Below are 27,603 nucleotides of genomic sequence, written 5' to 3'. Positions count from 1 at the left end.
CTCGGTCACTGGTTCTAGCAGGACTCGGAAAGTGGGTCCCAGCTCATTCTTCTAGGAGTTCCCAAGACGAGCATTTCATGTATTCATGTCCTAACGGAATGCAGCTCCCGTTCTTCTGAATTTCTGTCAGGGTTTCTTCCCGGAAACAAGCCTGAATCTGGAACAACAAACCATCGACTGTATCGATGAGGTGATGTCGTGGGCCTCCACAATCCACGAGACCTTTAGTAAAATATGTCTTGTTCAAATACTGTCTGGGAAGGGGAGGAATGAAACACGGGAACAGCCCAGAAAACGCAAGGGTCTGTGCAGCTCAGCAACCAGCTTGCCCAGGGAAGCCACCCAGCGCCCACTCCTCAGCACTCAGTACAATAAGACAAATTCTCTCTGGCGACTCAGGAGATGCCAAGTTGCTACAAAGCTCCCAAGATCTCCCCTGGGGCGGGCGGCACAACCTGCTGGAAATGCAGCTCTGCTCTCTGTACTGAGGCAGCGGCAGAGGCCCTGAGTCCTCTGGGAGCAATCAAAGCCCTTCCTGCTCTCAGGTGCCCTGGGTTAGAAAAGCCGATGGTGCGCCCTCTGCTGGCTATCACTGCCTGGGCAGAGGAACCCGCCTCTCCGGGTCTATGGTGCTCGAGCTCTCTCTGTTGGCCATCGTGGGCATTCTTGCAATGTGGAAGGCCCTGGTCGCTCAGCTGAGACACTGAAGGTGCCTGGGCAACTAAACCTGTTCTCCACATTGGGAAAGGTTTTAATGACAGGGCCTGGGACACAAAGAAATCTTTTCCTTCTCCTTTCTTGTGAGTGAAGAATGAAACCGACTTTATTAACGTAATGACATCATTTGTAATGTTTTAAGCAATGTTCATAGAAAAATAGACCGCCAATTTACACTTGCTGAGCAAGTGGTAATTGTGTTTACCACCAAAATACTTAGGTTAGATAAAGAACGAACAACTTTGAGAGAGATACCGGCGTAAGCTATGGAATGAATGAGTCCTAGGGATACAAGGGACAGCCAATGCAATGGAGTCAATCCTGTAATAATACTGTTGCATGCTTTCACAGGATAGCTACACTTGTGCTTAAGTACAATATAATTTATAGACATATGGAATGACTACAATGTATGCCTAAAACTCATACAACAAATGTGTGAACAATATTTCAATTAAAAATAGACATCCTTTACACTATGTTTAATTTCTCCTTCTTTGCCAATAAACTATCATTCCTGGGGCTCTTGGGTGGCTTAGCCGGCTAAGCGTCCGACTTTGACGCAAGTTGTGATCTTGCAGTCCATGAGTTTGAGCCCTGCGTCAGGCTCTGTCCTGAGAGCTCAGAGCCTCGAGCCTGCCTCAGATTCGGTATCTCCCACTCTCTCCCCCCTCCCCAGCTCGGGATCTCTCAAAAAAAGAAAAAAAGAAACATTAAAAATGAAAAATCATTCCTCATTTGGAATTTGTGAAATTCCATTTATACCAGATTCTCTAACATCACCATCTTGATGTGGAGAGCTTATCTGAAAAGTCACTAATAATATCTTTGATGACACATATGTGACAAGGTCAGAATGAAACTTACAGGGAGCTATGAATCAGTTGTGAATTTACAGTATGTATCCTTGGCTAATATTTCCAATGAAACGTGCTTTAGGGACACGGATGGATGAAATAATGTCCACCAGTCATATAGGTAAATATCCTATAGGACCATTATGCCTTCAATTACTAATTGCCATCTCTTCAGCATTAAAAGAAAGCTGGGACAAGAAAATGTCTTTGAATTTGATGTAAGAGAAGACTAGAGTGTTTTAAAGTGTTCACCTACCTTCTGGAATGCTCAGATTAGTTGTGGACAGGAGGATAGCAACCCACGATTGGGATGCACACCGCTAGTCCCAGAGGGAGGATATGTACCTTATTGTCAATTTTTTAATCAATATCAGCAGTCCACCTCTACCAGGTACAGACTTCAGGACCTGGGGACAACATGATGCCTGATGCCTGGGTTCAGAACTTGAGGAATGCCAGGTAGTGGGGGAGAGGGGAAATCCAACAGGGCCTGGGGCAGTGAGAGAGATGGCCCAGGACACCTCCCCACAGGGCAGACTTGGAGTATACCTGCCAAAGAGCAGCACAATCTCCCTCAAGACATCCCTCTCCATGACAGAACATGAGGCTGAGCCTCACAATTCCAGAAGAAATGAGGGATACCAATGGTTCAATTCCAATGGCTTCTGCAGAGCTTGGACCCAGGGATGTTGGAGTCTTGGGGTCATGGAACTCTGATGCCCATGATACCAGCCCTTTCTGCCCCAGCACTCAGAGCCACCTCATACATCCCCTCTCCCCTGATGTATCTAACGCCATCCACATACCTCGAGCAGGTGTCTACCTTCCTCTTTGTACTTCCTCTTTGTCACTGTTTCTCTCTAACCACATCTCTCTATGTTTCTTCCTTTCACTCTTTAGGGAGTGGTGTAACATATGGTGCTAACCTTCATTCTTATACATGTGAATATCCAATTTTCCCAGCACCAGTTATTCAAGAGACTATTCTTCTCCACTGTGTATTTTTGACTCCCTTGTCAAATACTAGTTGACTGTGCATGCATGGGTTTAGATTGGGCTCTCAATTTCCGTTCCATTGTCTTATGTGTGTGCTTATGCCAGTGACATAACTGACTTCTTTGTGTTAGAATGTAGCTTGAAATCGAGAAGTGTGATGCCTCCTATTTTGTCCTTTCTTGCATTGGCTACTTAGGGTCTCTTTGTGGTTCCAAATACATTTGAGGAAATGTGTTTCTAATTGCATAAAAATTGCATCGGAGTCTTGATAGAGATAGCACTGAATCTCTAGGGGGCTTTGAGTAGTATGGACATTGTATCTGTATTAATTCCTCCTACAGATGGACATGGGGTGGCTTTTCACTGACTTGTGTGTTCTGTTTCTTCCATGAAAATTGAATTTCTTCCATTTCTGCACACAGGTTTTATAGTTTTCTGTAGAGATCTTTCACCTCCTTGGCTAAATTTATTCCAATAAATTTTATTGTTTTTGATGCTATTGTAAACGTATGGCCAACTAATCTTTGACAAAGCAGGAAAGATTATCCAAGGGAAAAAAGACAGTCTCTTTAACAAATGGTGCTGGGAGAACTGGACAGCAACATGCAGAAGATTGAAACTAGACCACTTTCTCACACCATTCACAAAAATAAACTCAAAATGGATAAAGGATCTGAATGTGAGACAGGAAACCATCCAAACCCTAGAGGAGAAAGCAGGAAAAGACCTCTCTGACCTCAGCCGTAGCAATTTCTTACTTGACACATCCCCAAAGGCAAGGGAATTAAAAGCAAAAATGAACTACTGGGACCTCATGAAGATAAAAAGCTTCTGCACAGCAAAGGAAACAACCAACAAAACTAAAAGGCAACAAACGGAATGGGAAAATATATTTGCAAATGACATATCGGACAAAGGGCTAGTATCCAAAATCTATAAAGAGCTCACCAAACTCCACACCCAAAAAACAATCTAGTGAATAAATGGGCAGAAAACATGAATAGACACTTCTCTAACGAAGACATCCAGATGGCCAACAGACACATGAAAAGATGCTCAACGTCGCTCCTCATCAGGGAAATACAAATCAAAACCACATTCAGATATGACCTCACGCCAGTCAGAGTGGCCAAAATGAACAAATCAGGAGACTATAGATGCTGGCGAGGATGTGGAGAAATGGGAACCCTCTTGCACTCTTGGTGGGAATGCAAATTGGTGCAGCCGCTCTGGAAAACAGTGTGGAGGTTCCTCAAAAAATTAAAAATAGACTACCCTGTGACCCAGCAATAGCACTGCTAGGAATTTACCCAAGGGATACAGGAGTACTGATGCATAGGGGCACTTGTACCCCAATGTTTATAGCAGCACTCTCAACAATAGCCAAATTATGGAAAGAACCTAAATGTCCATCAACTGATGAATGGATAAAGAAATTGTGGTTTATATACACAATGGAGTACTACGTGGCAATGAGAAAGAATGAAATATGGCCCTTTTTAGCAACATGGTTGGAACTGGAGAGTGTTATGCTAAGTGAAATAAGCCATACAGAGAAAGACAGATACCATATGGTTTCACACTTATGTAGATCCTGAGAAACTTAACAGAAACCAATGGGGGAGGGGAAGGAAAAAAAAGAAGTTAGAGTGGAAGAGAGTCAAAACATAAGAGACTCTTAAAAACTGAGAACAAAATGAGGGTTGGTGGGGGGTGGGAGATAGGGGAGGGTGGGTGATGGGTATTGAGGAGGGCACATTTTGGGTTGAGCACTGGGTGTTGTATGGAAACCAATTCGACAATAAACTTCATATATTGAAAAAAAAATAAAATAAAATGTATTTAGTTTAGTTTAAATTTATGTATGCATTTCTTTAGTATTTATTTTTTCAAGTTTTTTATTTAAATTCTAATTGGTTAGCATACAGTGTATGTTAATTTCAGGTATAGAATGTAGTCATCCATCACTTACATACAACACCCAGTGATCCTCACTGCTAGCGCCCTCCATAGCCCATCACCCATTTAACCCATGCCCCTGCCCACCTCACTTATAGTAACCCTCCATTTGCTATTTATAGTTAAGAGTCTGGTTTCTGGTTGATTTTTATTTCATTCAATTATGTGAGGGGTCACATTTATTGATTTGCATTTCTGAAACATCCTGCCTTTACAGGGAAAAAACCCTTCATCATGGTCAATGATCCTTTTCATGTGATCCTGAATTTGGTTTGCCTGTATGTTACTGGGAATTATTCATCTATATTCATCACGGGGATACTGGCCTATAGATTTCTGTTCAGCTATTATCCTTTCTGGCTTCCTACCAGGGTAATTCCAGTCTCATGAAATGAGTTTGGTGGTGTTCATTCCTTTTGAATCAGTGAGAGTACCGCTGTTAGTTCTTCTACAAACGTTTGGTTAAATTCACCAATGAATCCACCTGGTCCTGGGGTTTTCTTCCTTGGCAGAACATCGATTACTGATTCAATTTACTTACATTGGTTATCTTCTTGTATTGATACAGTCTTCCTTTAATGGGTCTGTGCAAACCTTCTATATCTTCCTGATACAATCTTGGTAGGTTGTGTGTTTCTAAGAACCTATCCATTTCTTCTAGGTAGGTAGTTTTCTGTCATCTAATTTGGCCATAGTCGCCACTTTGTCTGCTTTATGTTTCTTTTGTATAAGGCATAATATCTTCTCTTTTATGTATAATTCTTTTGAATTTGGTCCTCTTTATGTCTTAGCATAGTCTATGTATAGTCCTGACAATTTTATTTCACTCTTCTGAAAACTCACTGTTGGTCTTCTTCATATTTTCTATTGATTTCATGGTCTGTTTCATTGGTTTCCACTCTCATATGGATTAATTTCTCCCTTTTGAGAACATTGGGCATAGATTGTTTTTTTCTTCTAGTTCTTAGAAGTTAAAGGTAGGTTGTTCATTTGAGTCTCAAATCTATCCTCCACGCATGCAAATCCAGTGACTCATCAGAGAACCTTCAATAGGTCTTTTCTGTCCTATTTCTCATTCTCAGAACTCTGAGAAATAGAATCCGAAAATTTATTTGAAGACACAATAAATGAAAACTTCCCTAATGTGGGGAAGGAAACAGATCCAGAGCAGGAGGCACAAAGAACCCTCATTATATTCAACAGAAGCAGATCCACACCAAGTCGTATAGTAATTAAAACCCAAAATGTCGTGATAAAGAAAAATTTTCACAGCAAGAAAACAAAAGTTGACAGTTACCTACAAGGGAAACCCCATAAGGTTATCACTGGATGTATTTCAGTAAGTGAGCAGCACGGTTTTGTAAAGTGAGTGAGTGAAACCGCAAGTGAGCAGCACGGTTTGGTAAAGGTGCCGAATGGAAAACATCTGCAGCCAAAGAGAGTCTATCCAGCAAACTATCATTCAGAAGGAAGGAGAGATTAAGAGGTTCCCAAATAAATACTAAGCGAGTTCACAATCAACAAACCACCCCTGCAAGAAATGTTAAAGGGGACTCTTTAAGTGGAAAAGAAACACCTAAAGTGACAATATTAAAGTGTGAAACGCAAAAGCAATAAAAATGAGTTTATCTGTAAAACATCAGTCAAGGTATTCACAATATGAAAGGTTTCGAAATAGGAACACTACATAGCTACAAAACGGGGAGGAGAGGAGTAAACAACTGGTTCAAACTTAAACAACTATCAACTTAATATAGACTCCTATATGCAGAAGTGGTTAGGTACAAACCTAATAATACCCACAAATCAAACACTACTAATACATATGCAGAGTATAAAGACAAACAATTTCAACTGTGAAATTGTGAAGAAACCCAGCAAATCAAAAAAAGAGAAAGAGAACAAAGGATCAGAAAAAATCAGAAATAACCAATATCAAGTAATAAGAGGACAAGTACATGTCTATCAATTACTTTGAATAGAAACAGAATAAATGCTCAAATCAAAGGCACTGGGTGAGAGGGGCAACTGGATGGCTCAATCGCTTGAGATTTCGACTCTTGATTTCGGTTCAGGCTATGATCGCAGGATCATGGGATTGAGCCCCAACTGGGCTCTGCACTGAGCATGGAACTTGGTGAGGATTCATTCTCATTCTCATTCTCTCTCTCCCTCTCTCTCTGTCTCTCTCTTCCCTCATTCCCCCCTCCCCACCCTCCCATGCCTGTGCTCTCCCTCTTCATAATAAAAGGCACTGGATGATAGAATGAGTAAATATATAGGACCCATCTATCTTCTACCTACAAGAGACTAATTATAGAACTAAGGTTTCAAAAGAAATCTGCAGTAGCAGTACCTTTATCAGACAAAATAGATTTAAAAATAAAACTGTAACAAGAGACAAAGAAGGACAATATAATAATAAAAGATACAATCCAACAAAAAGAACAATTGGAAACATATATGCGCTCAATCTGAGAGCATTCAAATACACAAAGCAGTCCAAAACTAAAGAATTGATAGTCATCCAATAATAGTAGGGCACTTTAACACCCCAATGACATCAATGGAGAGATTTTTCCATCAGAAAATCACAAAGGAAGTAGAGACTTTGAATGATAGAGTAGACCAGATGGACTTAACCAATATATTTTAGACATTCCATCTTAAAACAGCACAATACACATTCGTTTCACGTGCACATAGAACATTCCCCACACTCGATAAAAAGGTCATAAAACAAGCCAAAACAAAATCAAACCGATCGACACCATACCATGTGTCTTTTCAGACCACAATGCTATGAAACTAGAAGTCTGAAACAAACAAAAAAAAAATTCCGGAAAAGGCACAAAATCATGAAAGTTAAATAACATGCTACTAAACAATCAATGGCTCAACCAACAAATCAAAGAGAAAATACAAAAAAAAAAAATGAAAACAAATGAAAATGAAAATACAACAATCCAAATTTCTGTAAAGCAGGAAAACTGGTTCTAACAGGGAAGTTTATAACAATACATGTCTGCCTCAGGAAAAAAAGAAACAAAAAAAAAAAAAAAACTGAAGTAAACACCATAACTTTATAAAATAAAAACCAGACAAAGGACAACAAACAAAACTCACAAAGGACAGAATGAAGAAAATAATTAAAATCAAAAAAGAAATAAATGATATAGAGATTAAAACTATGCATCCGATGCATCAAAAACAGAGGAGGCAGTACGTGAAATCCTATCATACCGAGAGAGGCAGCGTGGCGGTGTGAAACAGTCCAGAGCCAAGCAAGAATGGAGCAAGGCAAAAACAACCTCCAGTGCACAGAGACAGGGGCGAAAAAAATGAACACACTCCCTCCCAGATGCAGGGCGGTGTCCACGGATAAACATCTCCCCGCTCCAAGTGGGAGTGTAAACATAACTTACTTCTTGTCCTAGACCTAACCCTAACAATAACCCAAATCCCAACACCTAAACATAACAGCTAACCCTAACCAGAACCCAAATACTAAACCCAGTCCCTATCCCTACGCCTAAACCCAAACCTAACCCTACCAAACTGAGAAAGTAAACAAACCCTGAACTAACCCTAAACTTGTGACTAAATCTCTTACTCTAACTCTATAACTCTAACCCTAAAACCCTAACCCTAATGCTCTAACTATACCCACTAACCCTAAAATTATAAAACATAAAACTAACCCTAACCATAACCATAAAACTCTAACACTAACCCTAACGCTAACCGCGAATCGAATCTCCAAACCCATAACCCGAACGCAAGTCCTAGACCTAGACCTCACCTTATCCCTAAACCTAATGCAAACCCTAACACTAATGCTATCAACTTACCCTAACCCCACCATCTAACCATTATCCTAACTCTCAAACCCAAACAATAACTCTAAACCTAAGCCTAACGCAAGCCCAAACCTAATGCCTAAACCTAACTCTAACTCCAAACCCTAACCCTTAAGCATAACCCTAAACATAACCCTAATGCATAAACCTAACTCTATCCCCTAACACTATCCCCTAACACCAACCCTAACCCTAACCCTAACCCCTAACACCAAACCCAATCCCAAACCCTAACCCAACGCACACGACACACAGGAATGGTGTCACATCCACACTGGTGAAGTCCCTGGTCAGAACATTAACCCTAGTTAAGGATCTTTCTAGATGGGGACCCAATTCCTATCTCTGAGAACACCACAAACAAATGGCCCAAAGCAGTGCAGAATTACTCCACATGGAACATCGAACATCATCATGACATTTCCAATGCCCGCATGGAGCAGCACAAGGGGGCTGATGAGGCCCAACTGAAGATGGCACACACACGAGGCTGGTCCTGGAACACAACGACTAAGCCTGAACAGCCCATTCTGATGAGGCCCACACACATTCCTCTGGGGAGACCACTACACTGCGGAGGTTCAGCGCTTGGAGCTTCCTGGGACCTAACCCTAACCTTAACTGTGACACTCACATACCGCTCAAACTAAAACTCACCCCAACTCTAAACCTAACCCTACACATGACTCGCAACCGCGCATGGACCCTCATTCAGCCCTCAGGGTGATCACGGCACTGGTGTCGCTTTGGCCCTGGCAACATCCATGGAACGAACCTTAACCTTGGCAAAAGCTTTCTCCTAATGGGGACCCAATTCCTAAGTCTAAGGGCATGACGGACATGGGGCCGAGAAGCGGAGGAGGATTACGTGGCATGGAACCTGGAACATCACCATGTCATTTCCAAAGACCAGAAGGAGCTCCACAGGGGACTTCTTGAAGTCTAACCGAGGAGTGGCACTGGCACCCAAAACTCAGCCTAACTGGGACCCTCCTTAGACCCCTCTACTCAGCCTTGTGGGGTGACAATGGCCCTACTGGGGGTATAGTGCCAGGAGCCTCCTGTGACCAAGCCCTAATCTTAACAGTGACCCACAGTATACACGTGAACCTAAACCTCACCTCATCTTTAACACTCACCCTACACCTGACTCGCACCATGCATGTGCCCTCATATAATCGATTCAGAGAGATCACAGGACTGGTGTCACTTCAGCCCTGGAGATTTCCCTGGCCAAAACCCTAACTGTAGCTAAGGCTTTCTGCATATGGACACCGAATTTCCACAGTCTGACAAGAGCAGGCACAATTGGTTGAGAAGCGGTGCAGGATAATTGTGTGTGAAGCGTGGAACATCACCATGTCATTTCCAAAGCAGGGCTTCAGATGCACAGGAGGATTCCTGAGGCCTACTGAAGAGTGTGGATATAGGTGTGGGGCCGTGGAATGCAAAGACTAATGCTGACCGGTACCCTTCCTTCTGCACTCCAGTCAGCCCTTCGGGGAGACAACTGCACTGCTGTAGGTTCAGGGTCTAGAACCTCCTGGGAACTAATCTCAACCATAAACAGAAACGTAACCCTAACGCTACACCTAAACCTAACACGAACTCTCACACTAACTCTAAACCAGACCTACACCCGCCCATGTGCCCACATTTCAGCCCTCCATGGAATTCACGAGAATGGTATCGCTTTGGCCCTGGCGACGTCCCTGTACCAAACGCTAATCCTAGCTAAGGCTCTCTCACCATGGAGACCCAATTCCAAAGTCTGATAACAGCATGTACATGGGTTCCAGAATCAGTGCAGAAATACTCAACATAACATGGAACATCACCATGTCATATCCAAAACACGACTGCAGCTACAACAGAGGATTTATGAGTACTACATGAAGAGCATTCCATACACTTGTCTGGACTTTGTACACAAAGAAAAATCCATACTGGAAACCTCCCTTGTGTACTCCACTCAGCCCTTCGGGGAGACAACTTCGGGGAGACAGCTGGACGAGGGGATTCCTGAGCCCCACCAGAAGGGTGGCCCATACATTTGACTGGCCATGGAACACAAAGACTAATCCTGACCGGCACCCTCCCTTGTGTGCTCCACTGAAACCTTCAGGGAGACAACTCCTCTGCTGTGGGTTCAGTACCTGGAGCCTCCTGGGACATAACCCTGACCCTAACCCTAACCCTAACCCTAAAGCTTACCCTACACCTGACCCTATCTATCACACTAACTCTAAAACAGACCCAGAGCCAAGAATGTGCCCTCACGTCACCCTCCATGGATTCACAACACTGGTGTCACTTTGGCCCTGGCAATGTCCCTGGACCGAACCCTAACCCTAGGTAAGGCTTTCTTCCCTGGGGACCCAATTCCAAAGTCTGACAACAGCATGCACACGGGTTCAAGAATCAGTGGAGAAATACTCACCATGGAACGTGTAACATCACAACATCATTTCCAAAGATCTATGGCAGCTGTACTAGAGGTCTTCTTAGGCCTAACCAAAGGGTGGCCCATATATTTGTCTAGCCTTGGAATCAAAAAACTAATCCTGACGGGCACCTTCCCTTGTGTACTCCACTCAGAACTTTGGGGAGACATTGCTCTGCTGTGGGGTGTCTAGAGACTCCTGGGACCTAACCCTAACCCTAAACATAACCTTAAACATAACCATCACCCTACACCTAACCCTATCTGTAACCCTAACCCTACACGTGACCCGCACCGTCGCATGGGCCCTCACTTCAGCCCTCGAGGGAGATCACGAGACTGGAGTCGCTTCAGCCCTGGCGATGTCCCTGGACCGAACCCTAACCCTAGCTAACACTAGCTAAGGCTCTCTCCCCATGGGGACCCAAAACCAAGTGTGACAACACCACGCACCTGGGGTCCAGAAGTGGTGCAGGATCACTCGGCATAGAACCTGGAACAACACCATGTCCTTTCAAAGACCTGGCTGCGGCATCCGAGAGGATTCCAGAGGCCTCACTGACCAGTGGCCCAAAGAGCTGTGTGGTCTTGGAAGACCAAGACTAATCATGACTAACACCCTACCATGTGCCCTCATCTTATTCCTTCGGGAAGACAACTGCACTGCTGTGGGTTCAGCGCCTGGAGCATCCTGGGTCCTAACACTACCCTAAACCTAAGCCTAACAAGAACCCTCAACCGAAACCTAATCCTATCTCAAACACTAACCCTCCACTTGACCATCACCATCGCATGGGCTCTCACTTCATCCCTGGAGGGACATCACGAGACTGGAGTCGCTTCGGACCTGGCGACATCCAGGGACAGAATGTTAACCCTAGCTAAGGCTCTCCCCCATGTGGACCCAAAACCAAAGTCTGACAACACCACATGCCTGGGCTCCAGAAGCGGTGCAGGATCACTCGGGATAGAACCTGGAAGGTCCCCATGTTCTTTCGAAGGCCTGGCTGCAGCTGCCTGATAGGATTCCTGAGGCCTACTACACCAGTGACCCATAGAGTTGTCAGGCCTTGGAACCAAAAGACTAATCCTGACTAGCACCCTCCCTTGTACACTCAGCCCAGCGGGGAGACAACGGCACTGCTGTGCTTTCAGTGCCTGGAGCCTCCTGGGACCTAATTCTAACCCTAACCCTAAACGTAATCCTAACCAGAACCCTCAACCGAAACCTAATCCTATCTTGAACTCTAACCCTACACTTGACCCACATCGTCGCTGGGCCTCAATTCAGCCCGTGAGGGAGATCACGAACCTGGAGTCGCTTCGGTCCTGCCGACTACCCTGGACCTCACCCTAACCCTGGTTAAGGCACAAACCCTGTGGGGAACCAATTGCAAAGACTGACAACAGGAAACACACGGTTTCGAGATCAGTGTAGAAATACTCTACACAGAATGTAGAACATCACTACATCATTTCCAAAGCACGACTGCAGCTGCACAAGAGGATTCCTAAGGCCTATCTGAAGTGTCTCTCATACATTAGTCTGGAATTGGAACCCAAAGACTTATCCTGACTGACACCCTCCCTGGGGACACCACTCGGCCCCTCAGGTAGACAACAGCACTGTTGTGGAATCAGTGCTTGGAGCCTCCTGGGACCTAACCCTAACCGAAACCATAACCCAAACCATATCCCTCAACCTACACTTAACCCTATCTCTAACCCTAACCCTGTACTTCACCTGAAACTTCGCATGGGCCCTCAATCAGCCCTCTAGGAAGATCATGAAACTGGAGTCGCTTCAGCCCTGGTGACTTCCCAGGACCGAACCCTAACCCTAGCTAAGGCTATCTCCCCATGTGGAATAAATTTCAAGTCTGAAAACAGCATGCACATGAGATCGACAATCAGTGCAGAAATACTCGGCATGGAACATGGAAATTCACCATGTCATTTGCAAAGCGCGACTGCAGCTGCATGAGAGGATTCCTGAGGCCTACCTGTAGGGTGGCCAATACATTTTTCTGGCCTTGAAACCCAAAGCCTAATGCTGACCGGCACCCTCCTTTGTGTAGTGCACTCAGCCCTTTAGGGAGACAACTGATCTACTGTGGGTTCAGTGCCTGGAGTCTCCTGTGACCTAACCCAAACCCTATCCATGACCCAAACCATAACCCTCACCCTACACCTAACCCTATCTAGCACACTAACTCTACAGCGGACTCACAGCCACACATTTTCCCTCACTTCACCTTCCATGGAATTAACAACACTGGTGTCGCTTCAGCCCTGGCAACTTCCCTGGACCAAATCCTAAACCTAGCTAAGCCTCTCTTCCCATGGGGTCCCAACTCCAAAGTCTGACAATACCACACAGACGGGTTCGAGAATCAGTGCAGAAATACTCAGTATGGAGCGTGTAACATCACCATGTCGTTTTCAAAGCGTGACTGCATCTGCACGAGAGGATTCCTGAGGCCTACCTGAAGGATGGCCCATACATTCATCTGGCCTTGAAACCCAAAGACTAATCCTGACCAGCACCCTCCCTTGTGTCCCCCACTCAGCCCTTTGGGGAGACAAAGGTTCTTCTGTGGGGTCAGTGCCTGGAGCCTCCTGGGACCTAACACTAACCCTACACATAACCCTAACCGTAACACTCACCCTACACTTAACCCATTCTCTAACACTAACCATACACTTGACGCGCACCCTCCCATGTGCCCTCATTTCAGCCCTTGAGGGAGATCACAAAACTGGAGTCGCTTGAGCCGGGTCTATTTGCCTGGACCGAATCCTAACCCTAGCTAAGACTCTCTCACCATGGGGACCCAATTCCAAAGTCTAACAACAGCCCGCTCAAGGGTTCAAGAATCGGTACAGAAATACTCGGCATGGAACGTGGAATATCAGTATGTCATTTTCTAAGGGTGACTGCAGCTGCAAGAGAGGTTTACCAAGGCTTACCCGAAGGGTGGCCCAGATATTTGTGTGGCCTAGAATCCAAAGGCTAATCATGACCGGCACCCTCCCTTGTGTCTTCCACTCAGCCCTTCGGGGAAACATCTGCACTGCCTTGGGGTCAGTGTCTGGAGGCTCCTGAGACCTAAACCTAACAGAAACCCTAACCAGAACCCTCAGGCGAACCCAAACCCTATATCGAACTCTAACCCTACACTTGAAGCACACAGTCACATGGGCCCCCACTTCAGCCCTCGAGGAAGGTCACGAAACTGGTCTCGTCAACACTGGCGATGTCCCTGGATCGAACCCTAACCCTAGCTAAGGCTCTCTCCCCATGGGTACCCAATACCAAAGTCTGACAACCCCACGCGACTGGGGTCCTGAAGCGGTACAGGATCACCTGGCATAGAACCTGGAACATCACTATGTTGTTTCCAAGCCCCACTGTAGCTGCCCCTGAGAATTCCTGAGGCCTACCCGACCAGTGGCCCATACAGTTGTCTGGCCTTCGAACCCAAAAATTAATCCTGACGAGCATGATCCACTGTGCCCTCACTCAGCCCTTCCGGGAGACAACTGCACTGCTGTGGGGTCAGCGCTTGGATCCCCCTGGGAACTAACCCTAACCCTAACACTAGCCAGAACTCTCAACAAAACCCTAACCCTATCTCAATTCAAAGCCTATTCATGACATGCACCTTCGCATGGGCCCTCAATTCAACCCTCCAAGGAGATCACAAGACTGGATTCGCTTTGTCATTGGTGATGTCACTCAATCGAACCCTAAATTTAACTAAGGTCTCTTCCATGGGGACCCAATACCAAAGTCTGAAAATACCACGTGTCTGGGCGCATGAAGCAGTACAGAATCACTCGGCAAAAATCTTGGAACATCACCATGTCCTTTCAAAATCCTGGCTGCAATACAGAGAAAGACAGATACCATATGGTTTCACTCTTATGTGGATCCTGAGAAACATAACAAGAGGTTAGAGTGGGAGAGAGCCAAAGCATTAGAGACTGTTAAAAACTGAGAACAAACTAGGGCAGGGTGGGTGATGGGTATTGAGGAGGGCACCTTTTGGGATGAGCACTGGGTGTTGTATGGAAACCAATTTGACAGTAAATCAACAAAATCCTGGCTGCAGCTGCCCAAGAGGATACCTGAGGCCACCCTGAAGGGTGGCCTATACATTTGTCTGACCTTGGAACTCAAAGACTAATCCTGACCGGCATCCTCCCTTGTGTACTCCACTCAGCCCTTCGGGGGGACAGTTGCTCTGATGTAGGGTCAGTGCCTGGAGTCTCCTGGGACATACCCTAACCCTAACCGTAATCCTAACCCTAGCCCTCAACCTGCTCCTAACCCTATTTATCACACTAACTCTACAGCAGGCCCACAGCTGTGCATGTGCCGTCACCTCAGTCCTCCATGGAATTTATGATACTGGTGTCGCCTCAGCCCTGTCGTCCCTGGTCCGAACCCTAACCGTTGCTATGGCTCTCTCCCCATGGGACCCAATTCCAAAGTCTGACTACAACACGCACACGGGTTCGAAAAAAGGTGCAGAAACACTTGGCATGGAACCTGAAACATCACCATGTGATTTCCAAAGCGCGAGTGTGTCTACAAGAGAGTATTTCTGAGGCCTACCTGAATAACGTCCCATAGAGTAGTCTGGTCTTGGAACCCAAAGAATAATCCTGACTGGTACCCTCCCTTGTGTACTCCACTCAGCCCTTCGTGGAGACAAGTGCACTGTTGGGGTTTCAGTGCCTGGAGCATCCTGGGTCCTAAGTCTAACCCTAACCTTAACCCTAACCATAACCCTCAACCTACACCTAACCCTGTCTCATTAAAAAGGACAACATCAGAATCAGAGGGCTCCCAGAAGATGAAGAGAGAGACAAAGGGGTAGAAGTGTTAAGTCAGCAAGTCATAGCGGATATATATATATATATATATATATATATATATATATTTTTTTTTTTTTTACCTAGGAAAAGGCACAGACATTAAAGTCCAGGAAGCACAGAAGACTCTCATAAGATTCCATAAAAATCCACCAGTAAAAGGAATATCACATTCAAATTCACAAAATACTCAGGCAAGGAAAGAATCATGAATGCAGCAAGGGAAAAAAGTCCTTAACCAACAAGGGAAGACAACACAGATCAGGTTTGCAGCAGACCTACCCACAGAGGCTTGGCAGGCCAGAAAGGAGTGGCAAGATATACTCAATGTGCTGAATCAGAAAACTATGCAGCCAAGAATTCCTTATCCAGCAAGTCTGTCGTTCAAAATAGAAGGACAGATTAAAAGTTTCCCAGACAATAAAACTTAAAGGAGTTTGTGACCACTAAGCAATTCCTCAAGGAATTTTCAGGGGGGCTCCCTGAGGGGAGAAAAGATAAAAAAAAAAAAAGAATAAAAAAACACCAAAAGTACCAAAGACTGGATAGCACAAAAAAACACCACCACAAAATCCAACGCTACAAGACACATAACGGCCATAATCTCATATCTGTGAGTACTCACTCTAAACGTCAATGGCATAGATGCTCCAATCAAAATACACAAGGTAACAGGGTGGGGAAAAAAACAAGATCCATCTATATGCTGTTTACAAGAGACCCATATTAGACCTAAAGGCGCCTTCAGATTGAAAGGAAGGGGCTGCAGAACCATCTATCATGCTAATGATCGCCAAAGAAAGACGGAGTAGCCTTGCTCATATCAGACAATCTAGATTTCAAAATAAAGACTGTAACAAGAGATGAATAAGTGTGTTGTATCATAATTGAGGGGGTCTATCCACCAAGAAGACCTAACAATTGTAAACATTTATGCTCCCAATGTGAAAGCACACAAAGATATAAATCAATTAATCACAAATATAAGGAAGCTCATTGATAATAAAACCATAATACTATGGGACTTCAACACCCCATTATGACAACAGAAAGATCATTTAAACAGAAAATCAACAAACAAACAATGGATTTGAGTGTATATAAAAACACTATATTTGAGTGAATATACACATACATATATACACACACACACATACATACACACACACACACATATACATAGTGATATATATATCACATATATATATATATATATATATATATATATATATATATATATATATATATAAAAGACTGAAATCTTGCCATTTGCAACTACGTGTTTAGAACTGTAGGGTATTATGTTAAGTGAAATTAGAGAAAGACAAAAATCATGACTTCACTCACATGAGGACTTTAAGAGACAAAACATGAACATAAGGGAAGGGAAACAAAAATAAAAACAGTCAGGGGGACAAAACAGAATGGACTCATAACTATGTAGGACAGACAGAGTGTTACTGGACAGGATGTGGGAGGGGGTTTGGCTAAATGGGTAAGGGGAATTAAGGAATATACTCATGAAATCATTGTTGCACTATATGCTAACTAATTTGGATGTAAATTTTAAAACATAAAAAAAAATGAAAAAAAAGGAATGAATGGGTGAACCAAGAAGTTAAAGAGAAAACTAAAAAGTACATGGAAGCCAATGAAACGGATAACACCACACCCCTAAACCTCTGGGATTCAGCAAAAGTAGTAATAAGAGGAAGTTTATAGCAATCCAGGCCTTCCAAAAGAGGTAAGAGGGTCTCAGATACACAGCCCAACTTTATACCTTAAAGAGCTGGAAAAAGAACAACAAATAAAACCAAAACCAGCAGAAGACAAGAAATGATAAAGATTACAGCAAAAATCAATGCTATCGAAACTGAAAACAAAAACAAAAACACACACAGAAAAAAAACAACAACAAATAACCCCCTCCACCCACACACAAAACAGTAGAACAGATCATTGAAACCAGAAGCTTGTTCTTTGAAATAATTAATAACATTGATAAACCACTAGCCAGTTGGATCAAAAAGAAAAAGGAAAGGACCCAAATAAATAAAATTACGAATGAAAGAGGAGAGGTCACAACCAACGCAGCAGAAATACAAATAATAAGAGAATATTATCAGCAAATATATGCCAATAAAATGGACAATCTGGAAGAAAGAGACAAATTCCTAGAAATATATAAACTAACAAAACTGAAACAGGAAGAAATAGAAAATTTGAACAGACCCATAACCAGTAAAGACATTGAATTAGTAATCAAAAATTTCCCAAGAAAAAGAGCCTAGGGCCAGATGGCTTTCCAGGGGAATTCTACTAAACATTTAAGGAAGAGTTAACACCTATGCTCTTGAAGCTGTCCCAAAAAAAGAAATGGAAGTAAAACTTCCAAACATTTTCTCTGAACCCAGCTTTACCTTGATTCCAAAACCAGAAAAAGACCCACTAAAAAGGAGAAGTATACACAAATTTTCATGATGAACATGGATACAAAAATCTTACACAAGATATGAACCAACCAGATCTAACAATACATTTAAACGTTACTCACCACGACCAAGTGGGATTAATACCTGGAATACAAATTGGGTTCAATATCCACAAAACAATCAATGTGACTTATCACATCGATAAAAGAAAGGACAAGAACCACATGATCCTCTCAATAGATGCAGAGAAAGCATTTGACAAAATACAGCATCCTTTCTTGATAACATCCCTCAAGAACGTAGGGATAGAAGGATCATACCTCGAGATCATAAAAGGCATATATGAAAGGCCCGATGCTAATATTGTCCTCAAAGGGGCAACACTGAGAGCTTTCCTCCTAAGGTCAGGAACAAGACAAGGATGTCCACTCTCGCCACTGGTATTCAACATAATATGGGAATTCTTAGCCTCAGCAATCAAACAACACAAAGAAATAGAAGGCATCCAAATCGTCCAGGAGGAGCTCAACCTTTCATTCTTCATAGATGGCATGAAACTCTATGTGGAAAACCCACAATAGTCAACAAAAAAGTGCTAGAAATAATACAGGAATTCAGCAAAGTGGCAGGATACAAAATCAATGCACAGAAATCAGTTGCATTCCTATGCACCAACAATGAAGCAAGAGAAAGAGGGATCAGGGAATCGATCCCATTTAAAATTGCACCAAAACCCATAAAATACCTAGGAATAAATCTAACCAAATAGGTGAAAAATCTATACACTGAAAACTATAGAAAGCTTATGAAAGAAATTGCAGATGGCAAGCACACAGAAAAGACAAATATTGCATGCTCCTGGATAGGAAGAACAAATATTGTTAAAATGTCAATAGTACCCAGAACAATCTACATAGTCAACACAATACTTATCAAAATAATACCATCATTCTTCACAGAGCTACAACAAAGAATCCTACAATTTGTATGGAACCAGAAAAGACCCGGAATAGCCAAAGCTATCTTGAAAAAGAAAACCTAAGTAGGAAGCATCACAATCCTGGACTTCAAGCTGTATTACAAAGCAGTAATCACCAAGACAGTATGCTCTTGCCACAAGAACAGACACTCAGATGAGTGGAAGAGAATACGAACACAGAAATGGACCCAGAAACGTATGGCCAACTAATCTTTGACAAAAAGGATAGAATATCCAATGGAATAAATACAGTCTCCTCAGCAAGAGTGCTGGGAAAACTGGACAGCGACATACAGAAGAATGAGTCTGGACCACTTTCTCACACTCAAAATGGATGAAAGACACTCAAAATGGATGAAAGACCTAAATGTAACATAGGAAGCCATCAAAACCCTCGAGGAGAAAGCTGGCAGAAACCTCTTTGATGTTTGCTTCCACAACTTCTTAGTCAACAAGTCTCCAGAGGCAAGGGAAACAAAAGCAAAAATGAACGATTAAGACCTCATCAAAATAAAAAGCTTCTGCACAGTGAAGGAAACAATCAGCAAAACTAAAAGGCAACCAACAGAATGGGAGAAGATATTTGCAAACGACATATGAGATAAAGGATTAGTATACCAAATCTATAAAGAACATATCGAACTCAATACCCAAAAAACAAGTAATCCAGTGAAGAAATGAGCAAAGACATGAGCAAACATCTTCCAAGGATGACATCCAGATGGCCAAATGAAACATGAAAAAATGCTCAACATCACTCATCATCATGGAAGTACAAATCAAAAACACAATGAGATAACACCTCACCCCTGTGAGAATGGCTAACACTAACAACTCAGGCAACAACAGATGTTGGCGAGGAAGCAGAGAAAGAGTAACTCTTGCACTGCTGGCGGGAATGCAAACTGGCACAGTCACTCTGGAAACCAGTAGGTAGGTTCCTCACAAAATGAAAAAGAGGACTACTCTACAACGCAGCAGTTGCACTACTAGGTATTTATCCAAATGATACAGATGTGCTATTTTGAAGGGAAAAGTGAACCTCAAAGTTATAGAAGCACCATCAACAACAGCTAAAGTATGGAAAAAACCAAAATGTCCATCGATGGATGAATGGATAAAGAAGATGTGGTGTATACACACACACACACACACACACACACACACACACACACACACACACAATAGAGTATTGCTTAGCAATCCAAAAGAATAAAATGTTGCCATTTAACCTGCATGGATGGAACTAGAGGGTATTATGCTAAGCGAATTTAGTCAGAGAAAGACAAATATTATAGGACCTCACTCGTATGAGGACTTTAAGATACAAAACAGATGAATATAAAGGACGGGAAGCAAAATAATATAAAAACATGGAGGGGGACAAAAATATAAAAAAAAAAAACCTCTTAAGTGTGGAGAATAAACAGGGTTACTGGAGGGACTATTGGAGGGCTGATGTGCTAAATGGGTAAGGGACTTTAAGTAATCTACTACTGAGATCATTGTTCCACATTATGCTAACTTGGATGTAAATTAAAAAATAAATTAACTAAAAATTAAAAAAATTATCCCAGTAAATAAAAGACATCCCAACAGAATATTGTTGAAAAGGTGTCAGTCATGAGTCCCCACTAAGGTTTGTACCTAAGTGGCTTTCTTAATTTCCCTAGTTTCTCATAAATACGGACAGTGCGCTCTGACACAAATCTGCTCTTGCCCTGCCTCAAGGTGAGCAGAAAGAATATATTCACCTTTGACTTGGCTTGTTAAAAATAAAAGAGAAAAGCAAATTCATTTAAGATAAAGCAACTTTTACTCATGATGCAAAATCTGCTTGACTACTTTGGACATAATGTATTGCATTTGTTTATGGCTGACTTTGCCTAAATTAGTGAATCTATTTAAATGACCAAATATTGCACATTTCACTTAGTTGCAAACACACACACACACACACACACACACACACACACACACACACACAAATAGCATGAAACAAAAGTGAATAGTATATAACATAAATGCAGTAAGGACATAAAAGATTAGTTTTCCTATAAAACATAAAATAACTGCTTTGGCAACAGTTTTCCATTTGATAACTTCACAAGCAAATTTATATTGACTTCCAATTTATTAACCATTTTTAGAAATACTATGTTTAATGATAACTCTAAATACAAATGGGATTATTTTTCAGAAAGAGGGAAACATTTTTTTTCTCCTTAGTATATTAATTAAGCTGAAAACTGAAAGGATATCAGTTTTGTAAAAGACAATCCCAACAGACAACATTGTTGGTATCTGAACCATCATGTCAGTAAAAGTACAGTCAGTGAGGCTGTATCCTTGACTGAAAATCATGCACCATTTGTGGAGGGAACGCCAGAAACTCTCCTCCAACATGATGATTGTCATTCAGGAGCTGTATTTTTTTTTTAATTTGATGAAATGGCATGTTCAAACTATCTTTATCATGACTCCAGTCTCTGGCTTTTTAAGTCCAGGTCAGTTCTAAAATGGTCTTAATTCATTTTCCTTGGGTAACTTCTCTTAATCCTGAATACCCAAATAAAAGAGACCTCAAATTAATTTTTTGATCATTAAAGAAAATAGGTCTACCAAAACGACATATACCAAACCTTACTAGCTATGATAGTATGCTTATCTCTTCCAAGTTACTAAAAGATTACTGCTTGTATTCAGCTTAATGGTCAACCTGGCATTTAATGGGAGCCTAGGGAAACAACAGTAATGTATTTTTGGAATTTCAGGATATTTCTTTGTTTCAATCAGCAGTCACTATAAATATGTTATGGTCTACAGATTTATTCTAGACCTATTTTCTATGTTTAAGTTTATATTTGAGAGAGAGAGAAAGAGCATGAGCCAGGGAGGGGCAGAGAGAGGGAACACAGAATCGCAATCAGGCTCCAGGCTCCCAGCTGCCAGCACAAAGCCCAACATGGAGTTCAAAGTCATGAGCAGTGAGATCATGACCTGTGCCAAAGTCAGATGATTAACCAACTGAGCCACACAGATGCCCGAAGACCTATTTTAAATTTGCAAATATCAGACTCCAAAAGTACTGACTATTATCTAAGCCTTTAGCTCATTCACAAGTTGCATTGATTTTGAACAAAAGTAATTTTGATAAGATGCGCTAGTCTTCTATTTTTAGGAGCTACACAGACATAGAAGCAGAAAACCAACAGCTTCCTCATACACAACTTAAGAATCATCTCTACACCACTGATGCCAATTTAAAACAACCATTATATGGCCACTTGATCAACATTCATAAGGTCATGGCAATGGTTTGGAAATGCCAAATGAAACCAGAGCTCAACACGTGTAAGGAGTCACACCATGACCCTTAGGATTTCCATCTACATGTCCAAATGACAACTATTAACAGCTGCTTTCCTGTCAATTTAATGATGGTACAACTTACATGAATGCAAATATAACATACTTTTTAAAACAAAGCTCATTCTGAAATAGACAATCTATGCAGACAAATCCTAAGTTCTATTTCAAAAATCAGCTGCACCCAAAGAAAGAACGATACTCTCTTAACTATAAATAACTGACTTTCAAAATCTACGACGGGTTTTCACCAATACAGCTCAGTCATGTTACCAAGAACACATGGTAAACTCTTACAACAAAGGCAATGACCTTTTCCTCTATATTGTAGGAAAAAATAACAGCTATTATCTTGACATTATGAATTCATCCTATAATTCAGACCTGTTAAAAAGGAAACAAACTCTCTCAGTATTCTTACTGGCTAAATTTTGCAAAGGGAAGAATACGTTTATATAATCATTAAGGATAACAGAAATTCCAGCAGTAAAAAATAAAAGGATGTGATATTGAAATTCAACCTGTGGGTATAATTACTCAGATACTAAACTTAATCCCATTTCCTGAATTGTTACACCAGCTTTACACGTACCATTGCTTATATTATACCATGCTGAAATATGGCTTTTCCCCATTCATCTTGGGGACATATGGTAGATGAAAGAAAGTGGGCTTTGGAGCCCATGAGAACAAAGTTATCCAAAGGACAGCACTTACTAGTATTGTGATCTCAGAAACATGACCTACTCTCTTTTGAGCTTCAGATTGTTGATTTTCAAAATGAAAATCATACTTACCTCACCTGGAGGTTATGATGTCCGTGCTAAAGATGTAATTCCAGTGCCAGCCAGGAACTTGGAGCATAGAGGTAGAGGGAAGATGCAAGCCTATACAAATAAATAAACAGAGTTATAACTTGGGCTAAGGGCAAACTGGGATTAGCACTGTGTGAGCAAATAACGGGCACAAGGGCATAAAGAAAAAAAAACCCATGTAGGTAGTGACTAGGTACAACAGACATAAACCTGTTATGGAATGGATTTGCCCCCAAAATCCATACATTGAAGTCCTAACTACCCATGGGACTGTACTTGGATACCAGATCTTGAAAGGTAAAGTGGAGGTCGAATGAGCTCATTTGCGGGGAGGGACTCTAGTCTGATAACCGGTGTCCTATAGGAAGAGAGTGGGCAACTACACACACAGAAGGAAGACCACGTGAAGACAGTGGGAAGGAGGCCATCCACCAGTCATGGAGAGAGGACACCCACCCTGGCCACACCTTGATCTGAAGTGTGAGAAAATAAATAAATCAATTTCTGTTGCTTAAGCCACCCAGTCTGTGGTACATTGTGATGGCAGACACAGCAAAACAATACGAAATCCTAATATTTACTTGCTCAGCAAATGGTTTGTGAGCCTTTGAAGGAGTCGGGCACTGTTCGAGGGCCCTAAGGAACCAGCCCTAAACAAAGCTAGTTTGGTCTTTGGAGCCCATGGAGCCGACAATCTGGCAGGGACTGCAGTAGGCGACATCCAGCAAGCAAGAAAGAAAACAGATGGTGCCAAGGGCCAGGAAGAAAAAGAATGCAGGGAAGGGATATGGGGTGTTCAGGTCGGAGAAGGAACAGTTTTCAGTTTTACATAGAGAGCTAGCAGAGAATCCACTGAGCAGGTGATGTCAGAGCAAGGTTATGACGGAATTGAGGGAGTATGTCTTGTTGGCACGTGGAAGTATATCTCCGACAGAGAGAGGCAAACTGATTGCAAAGACCTGAAGCAGGAGTATGTGCTTGACAAGCTCAGGGAACAGGGAGGGGCCAGTGTGGCAGCAGCCCAGTAAACAACGGGAGGGGAATAGGAGAGGCCTATAGGGAGGTAGCAGAGTCTGGGGAGGGTAGCACCTGTGTGGTGCACAGCTGGAGTCAGGTGTCTGGAGACATGAACAGCTGTGGGCAGCGCATAAAGACTTAGAGGCCCCAGATGCTGGCATATAGAAGCCTGAGGCTGGCTGAGATCACCCCAAAGTAAGGGCGGGTGGAAAGCAGATGGGGGGCAGGAAGAAGACGAGGACCTACCAACACAGACACTGGTGAGCAGCGGCCCAGACGGTGGGAGGAGGAAGGAAGTAATTTTTAAAGAAAGGGGGTAATCAATTGAGACTGTAAAATGGTGCCACGTAATCCACATACTGAAGTTTGAGACTTCACTGTGACCTTCAGCGATGTGTGTCATCCATTAAAGAGATGAGAACTAGGGACAAGTGGGAGAGGAAGCCCATTCAGACTCAGCTGACAGAGAAACAAGGGAAGTTCTGCAGACACTGGCACGTGCGCTGCTAGGCGTAGGAAGACAAAGCAGGTGGTGCTGGATGGGAAGTGATTGCTCCCCGTGGGCCGGGAGAAACAGCTGCAGGTGCACAGGAAACAGTAATGCTAGTATGTGCAACACGAAATATTTGTACTTGTGTAAGCTGTATCAGAGCGGATAACCATGGATAGTTAACCATGAGATAAAAATAACCTAAATGTAAAGTCAATATCAAACTAATTGTTGACCCAACATGGATAGGCAATCAAGGAAAGATGAAACGAAGTAAAAGGAACTCAGTGAACACAAACCCCACCTGCTTACCAGTAAAATCACCTCTAGCATTTCTAGTTTTAGAGGCCCCGCCTGCCTAGGGACATTCATGAAATGGCCATGGTATCCTGACCGTGGAAAAGTAGCATAATCACTTGTTTCCTAAATAGTGACTCATTTGAATGGCCACACGAGGGTTTTACTCTCTTCGTAAAACCGTAAAACCAATCAGTGAAATGGACCTTCCCGTGAAGAGGCGGGAATAGGGCAAGAAGACAAGTAGACCGATGGAGCTGCTTTAAAATGTTTTCAGCTTCACTGTTTTTTTTGAGAGAGAGAGAGAGACAGACAGACAGACAGACAGAACACACGTGGGGAAGGGGCAGACAGAGAGTGAGACACAGGATTTGAAGCAGGCTCCATGTTCAGAGTCATCAGCACAGAGATGAAGCGAGGGTTCGAAACCACAAACCGTGAGACTATGACCTGAAGTGGGACACTTAATCCACTGAACGGCCGAGGCAGTGCAAAATACGTCTGGCCTAAAAGGAACATCAAGGCTACATCACCGATGAAGGGGTGCAGAAGGGGCACATGCATGATCCCCTCCCATGCCAAGGTGTGGGAAAGAACATGAGTGACACCCCTCCATCGCAGAGACAGTGGCGCAATGGTGACCCCCTACCTTGATGTGGGAGAGCGCATGTGTTAACCCCCTCCTGTCCAAAGGGGGGGGGAAGCTAATGCTTGAAAACCTTTCATACCCAGGGTGGAGGAAGTACTACCTAAGCCTTACCCTACCCCTTATGTCAGTGTCAACCCTAACAATTAATTACCTTAAGAGATGTGTGTTTCTTCAGCTGTGAAAGTGAAAGAACCATTCATGAAATATCACATTTAATAGTGACACCACTACTCTCCCTAAAAGGTGGCACTGTGCATGGGTGACCATCTCACACACCAACCAGGGGCAAGGCAGAATCCTGAACCACTTCTGGCATCAAGTGGGGTGGGGCACATGTTTGAACACCCTCCAATGCTGAGGGGGGTTATGTGCATGTGTGAACACCCTTCCCACCGAGGTGAGTGGGGCCAAGCATGAACACTGTCCCTTGCTGAGGGAAGGTTGTGTGCCTGTACAAATGGTCTGCCTCACAGAGCGGGGGTTGTGGGCATGCCTGAACCCCCTTTGGCAAGGGGGGGGGGCTTTGCACATGCGTGAACACCATCCTGGCAAGGGGAGCGGGGAGAATATGTTAATGCCCTCCCTGGCCGCATTTCTTCAGCTGTGTTTCTTCAGCTCTGAAAGTGAAAAGAACCATTCATGAAACATCACATTCAATAGTGACATCAGTACTTCCTCCCTGAGGGGTGGCGCTGTGCATGGGTGACCGACTCACATGCTGACAGGGGGCCAGGCGGAAGCCTGAACCACCTCCTGTGCTAAGTGGGGCAGGCCGCATGCACCAACGACCTCCCTGGCTGAGGTGGTGGTTCTGTGCATGCCTGAACACCCTTCCTTGCCCAGGGGAAGGGGGCGCATGTGCAAATGCCTTCCCTCATTGAGGGGAGCTGTGTGCATGCGTGAACATACACCAGTAGGGGGGGCAGTGCGCATGCCTGTACAGCCTCCTGCGGTAGTGGGTAAGGAGCATGCATGCATGCCCTCCCTCAGTGATGGGGATTGTGCTCATGTGGAAACACCCTACCTCTTGGAGCAGGAGTTTTGTGCATGTGTGAACACTCTTACGCCAGTAGGGAGAGCTGTGCACATGTGTGAACAGCACCCAGTGGTATGGGGTGGGGCCAACGTGAGAATGGCATCCCTCCCCCAGCCGGGGTTGTTCAGAAGTATGAACACACTTCCGCCACAACGGGGGCTGTGCACATCTATGAACACCCTCCAGCGCTGAGGGGGTAAGGTACATAGGTCAACACCCTCCCGTGCCAAAATGGGTATGGGGCACATGCTTGAACCATTCCCTTGTTGAGGGATGCATGGCGCATATGTGAATGCCCTCCTTCATGGAGGGGTTGTTGTGCGCATGCATGAATACCGTCCCTCACTGGTGGCTGTGCGCATGCATGAACACCCTCCCGGACAGAGGGGGGCGGGGCAGATGTGTGAATATTCCCCCATGCTGACATGTCATGTCACATAGGTCAACAACTTCCCATGCCAAAGTGGGGGGATGGTGCACATGGGTGAACGCCCTTCCACCAGGAGGGGGGGCCTTACACACACGAGAACAAACTCACGCACTAATGGGGCAGGGTGCATGCACAAACACGTTCCATCGCCAAGGAGGGTTGTGCGTGAGAACACCCTTCTACACGGATGGAGGGCTGTGCCCATCTGTGCCAGGGGGGGCAGGGAGTATTAGTGAAACACCTCTCGTGCAGAGAGGGGAAGCAAGCATGACCTAACCCTTACCCTAAAGCCTAAATGTATAGCTAACCCTAACCCTTACCTTAAGTGATGCATGCTGCTTCAGCTGTGAGAGTGAAAAGAATCATTGATGAAAGG

At 43.6% G+C, this 27,603-nt stretch overlaps 1 long non-coding RNA gene across 1 annotated transcript; it reads right to left on the bottom strand.

Moving 5' to 3' along the window:
• LOC122212892 lies at positions 1–26,529 on the bottom strand. Its single transcript, XR_006199352.1, has 3 exons — positions 25,913–26,529; positions 23,291–23,380; positions 1–157 (listed from the first exon to the last, which is right to left on the bottom strand). It is a non-coding gene; the product is annotated as an uncharacterized LOC122212892 (long non-coding RNA).
• Positions 26,530–27,603: the final 1,074 nt, after the last annotated feature.

The sequence above is a fragment of the Panthera leo genome, unplaced genomic scaffold, assembly GCF_018350215.1.
Source record: "Panthera leo isolate Ple1 unplaced genomic scaffold, P.leo_Ple1_pat1.1 Un_scaffold_43, whole genome shotgun sequence".
Classification (NCBI taxonomy): domain Eukaryota; kingdom Metazoa; phylum Chordata; class Mammalia; order Carnivora; family Felidae; genus Panthera; species Panthera leo.
Note: the sequence above shows the minus strand (reverse complement) of the source record. Positions and strands in the feature narration are given on the sequence as shown.